Consider the following 4,642-nt stretch of genomic DNA (forward strand, 5'->3'; position numbering starts at 1 on the left):
CCAGGGTCCCGCCTGTGCTGTGCCAGACGCGGCTGAGGCGGCTGAGGAGCCGGGCGGGCTCTTATCAGCCGCGCACACTGTCTCAGAACCCTTCTGCTGAGTACCTTTTGTCCCCTAATAAACTGATAAACCCCTGTAATCCGCCGGTGGCTGATGGCAGGGCAGCCCCACGCCGCTGTGCCAGCACAGATAAGGCAGCTCCGTGGCAGCAGGGATCTGCCAGCAGCCGGGATGGGGCTGATCCAACTGTCCCTGATGAGACACGCTGACAGAGCGGTGAGGATGGACTTGTCCAGCCTCTCTCTTCACCTGGTGTGAGGGTTTATCAGTGGTCAGCAGACAGGCTCCTGCCCTGGCTCTGTCCCATGGAACACAGGCACAACTTGGCCTCCCAAAGCCACTTCCCAGCCCACAGCGATGCCGGGGGTGTCCGGGTCGCACAAGGCACCACGGAGCCTTTTGCAGCCACGTGTGCACACATCACAGTCATTCAATTTCCCAAGCAATGAGCAGGGAGGAGGGAAAAGAGGTTTAATTCCGTGTTTTTACCATCTTGTCAGCGCTCTCTTCCGGGGGTGGCTGATCTCTGACCTGGCGTAGCCACAGTCCTTGTTTAGCAGAGTCTGGGCTTGTTCTCCTGCTTCCTTAAAGCGGAAAACAACTCATTAGCACGAGGGACGAGCAGCCCTGGAGACTCTCCTCCTGCTCTTTTTTTTCGTACAGCACAGGGATGGAGCCTCTTTCTCCTGGCGCTGAGCAGCAGTGCAGGCTCACCTCCGTGTCCTCCTCCTCCTCCTCTGCCCCGGTGTTTCGGGGTTAACGCTGCCTTCCCCCTCCCTTTGATGTGGGGTGTAGAGCTGGGGGCAGCAAATCAAAAGTAGGATCAAATTTCCCCCTGCCTTCTCTCCTTAATTGTGTGCATTTATGTATCTGTTTGGTGCCAGAGTGAGCAGGCTCAGCCCGCAGCCCGGGGTGTGGGGATGGGAAATGAAGCACCAAGACGGTGCTGACAGCGCCTGGCGAGGGCCTGATCAATCAGGATGTAATAGAAAAATGGCTCTGGCTCCTGAAGGGAAGGGAAGCAAAGGATTTGATTAAAAAGTAAGGCAGCGGCTGGTTGGAAGGGACGTGGCGGAGGCGGATGAATCACCAGAGAGTTACAGGGGGAGGTTTGGGTCTGGGAGCAAAGTAAGGGGCTCTGTCACTCCCCTGGGCTGACCTCTCTCATCACTGTCTGTCCTGGCTCTGGCTGCCCCTTTCCTGATGGGAATTTTGGGTTCCTGAAGGCAAAGCTGTGATGTGGGATCGCTCAGGAGCTGGGGGTGGGACTGTCCTGCAGCAGAGCAATGCTGCCTGGGACTGACTTTGAGAGCAGGACACAGAAAACATCAAAGCTGAGGCCAGAATCCACTTGAAGAAGATATAAGTTGTCCCCAGATGGCAAATCCTGCTGTCTGAGTTGGTTGTGTGTCCCTGCTCCTGCCTGTGAGCTCTTGAGCCATGCCAGGCTCCTTTCTAGAGCTGGGTGCAGGTGCTGGTACTGACCCTGCTGGCATTTGGTGTGGGCAAACAGGCACTAAATAATCGGCAGCTCATCAATCCAAGGTCACCCATGCCAAGGCGTGATCAATAGGAACGGACAGCTGAGTGGTTCTGTAATGAAGTGCCTTCACCTTAGTGGATCTGGGAGAGAGCGAGGGTATGGGAGATTAAATCCTCCTGCCATCGACAGCTCATCAAGCAAAAGATGTATTAGTGAAGAAAAATTATGCTTGCCAAGCCCTGAGGGAAGGAATCGAGCTGCTGGGAATTGTTTGTGCTCTTTGGGGGAACATCAGCCAGGGGAGCAGCTCCGCTGCCTCCCAGCACCCCGCTCCCAGCAGGACTGGTGGGAACTTCCCGAGCAGCCTTCGAGGGCTTTGAGGGGATTAGGGAATCAGAGAGGGAATTTGCCATGGCTGCTGCTGCAGCCCAGCTTGAGGCTGGGGAGGATCTGGCTGTGCCATGCTAAAAGCCACTGAAGTCCTTCCAGCCTGACAGGCTGTGACAGCAGGAGAGGGCACCGTGCTGTGCCCACCTGTGCCTGGGCTGCCCTGGAGCCCTCAGGGGAAAGAGAGAGGCTGGGAAGCACCGGTTTTCCAGCAGGTTCCAGGATGCCACAAACAGAGGGGAGGGTTTGGCAGTCTCTGGAGGGTCTGGTGAGATCAGGCTGGTGGTGTCTGGAGCAGAGGAGTGAAAGTAGCAAGGTTAGATCCTGCATTTCCAGCCCTCACCTGCTCCCCCCTTTCCCTGGCTGGCAGCAGGAAGGCGAGAAAGTGAATAACGCTCAAACCCCACGAGGTCCTGTGGTGACAGCAGCCCCTGACATCTCCCCCACCTGTTTTCCCAGACAAACTTTCTGCTGTGATCCACACGCCGCTTTATTGAGCTCTATTTCCTGCGGTCTAACTACAGCGAGGAATTGGCAGCAGCCGCTCTGGCCGGCGGCGCAGAGCGGCCGTGCTCGACCGTGGGGCCCCCGGGGTTTTATTGCCCTGCCAAGCCCCTACATCACAGTGACAAGGACATAATTACATATTGGACCGGGGAGGATGAAGCGTCCAGCACCTCCTAAACGTGTCAACATGATTTGAGAGGTTTGGGCTCGGCTGGACTTGGCAGGCATTGGATTGTAGACTCCAATCACACGGGCATCCGGGGGATCAATAGCCTCACACCTCCAGGCACCGGCTGCAAGGTGAGGGAAGGGGGCGTCGGGTGTTGGGGACATCGATTAAGTTGATGTATGGCTTGGGTTTGGGGTTAGTCACTCTCTCTTCTTGTTGGGAAGAGGAAATCTTGTGGGCAGACCAAGCCTTGGCAGCTCCATCCCACGGCAGCAGTTGGCAGCAGCTTTCCTGCAGGAGGACAGGACCCTTGGCCCCTTTCCCCTCCTTCTCACCTCCTGGCTCTCAGGTGGGCAAAGAGCTGAACTTGCCACTCATCCCATCCGTTCCCTGTGTCCTTCTCTGTCCCCACATTCCTCTCTGTCCCCCATGTCCTTCACCCTCACCATGTCCACAGTACCAGGCTCTCCCCTCCACACCACCTGGAGGACGTTCAGCTCAGCCCCTCTCTGTCCCCTCTCACTTAATGTGACAATTTCCCAGTGCTCCAGCCCCAGGACTCTCCTGGAATGTCCCACCCTTGGCCTGGCTCAGTCGCTGCCCCAGAAAGTGGCACCAGTCTGGGCTCCCCTGCCAGCCCCGATTAGCCGGTGTCACTTAAGAGGAAAACACCTGCAAACAAATTGAATGTTTCTAAGTGCAATTTGTTTTTTCAACTGCTTAAGATTTAAAGTGGCACTACTGCAAAATAGCATTATTTTAGGGCTGGAGTCCTCGGAATGCAGTTATTATTGTCTCTCGGGTTGTCGTGGGGGAACGTGCTGTGTGGGGAAGGTGAGGGGGCTGGAACAGGCACATCCCTTGTGGAGGGCAGGAAGTTTTTACCTGGCTCCTGGCACTGTGCAAGGCAGGCAAGTCCTGGAAGGCTGGTTGGGATGTCTTGGATTGCATCTAGAACGGCCAGTGGGTTAGGAACAGGTTTAGGATTAGGATTAGGGTTAGGATTAGGGTTAGATCTCTCACCTGCATTCCTGAACTGCTTCCATCCTGATGCTCACAAGGGAAGGGAAGGGAGGACACACAGCACCTGCAAAAGCAGAGCTGAGAGGTTCCTGTGCAGGTCCCTCCTGTCCAGGGGGAGGAGATGATCCCTGCTCCGGTGGGTTGGCTCAGACCTTGAAGGTGATGGATCCAAACTGATGGCTCCCACCCTACGGCTCCTGGCGAAGCTCCGAGCCGCACTCAGCACCCCCTAGAGCTCCCCTCCCCTCTCTGCAGACTGCTTTTCCACTCCATCACCCCTCTCGGCAGGAGCAGAGCCACGCTGTGAGCACGAGGGTTGATCTTTTCTGACATTTAGCACCACTCCTGGCGGCGGCTGTGCCTGTTTAATTCACCTGTTGCTCTGCCCCCCATCAATCACTGTCAGTGTTGGGGCAGATCTGACATGGGGGGGTGACAGGGAGGAGTGTGGGGGGCTGGGTGAGACACCCTCAATTTTTTTGGCATGGGGACATCCATGTGGAACTGGTGCTGTTGGTTCACCACCAAAGCTGGTGTATTTTATTGATTATTTGCATTGATTTACTGTCTCAGCTCCTCATCCCCCACCCAGCAACCCCTCCCCCCATCTTTTGGGAAGCTGACGAGGTTCAAGCTGTGGGGCTTTGCAGGGTTTTGTGGCAGCTCCCATCCCACCAGCCCCTGAAACAACTCAAAAAGCTCAGCAGCAGAGCAAATGAAGACAAAGCAGCCCAAGGACTCACTTGTTGCCCTTTGCAAGAAGAAATTATGTGAATACACCTACAAGCCTGGGTGTAATAACAAAGCTGAAATTCCACAAATTTGGGTGCAGGAGAGCCTGAGCTGCCTGCTCCTGCCACGAGCCAGGGCTGTGATTGTTCTTCCAGCACAGAGAGGGAAACGCAGCAGCTCTGTGTGAGTGATTTTTGGGCATGGTTTGCATGGTGCTGCTACAGGTCTGAAAAGGGCTGTGCAGCACAGGGGACACTCAGCCCTGTGTTCCCACCCCAAAC

The 4,642-nt window shown here is 55.8% G+C and overlaps 1 long non-coding RNA gene across 1 annotated transcript; it reads right to left on the reverse strand.

Moving 5' to 3' along the window:
• Nucleotides 1–2,096: 2,096 nt before the first annotated feature.
• LOC148182565 (uncharacterized) lies at nucleotides 2,097–3,786 on the reverse strand. Its single transcript, XR_015774567.1, has 3 exons — nucleotides 3,630–3,786; nucleotides 3,492–3,557; nucleotides 2,097–2,219 (listed from the first exon to the last, which is right to left on the reverse strand). It is a non-coding gene; the product is annotated as an uncharacterized LOC148182565 (long non-coding RNA).
• Nucleotides 3,787–4,642: the final 856 nt, after the last annotated feature.

The sequence above is a fragment of the Pseudopodoces humilis genome, chromosome 26, assembly GCF_049639895.1.
Source record: "Pseudopodoces humilis isolate 2021_Gansu_Grassland_sample_001 chromosome 26, ASM4963989v1, whole genome shotgun sequence".
NCBI classification, from domain to species: domain Eukaryota; kingdom Metazoa; phylum Chordata; class Aves; order Passeriformes; family Paridae; genus Pseudopodoces; species Pseudopodoces humilis.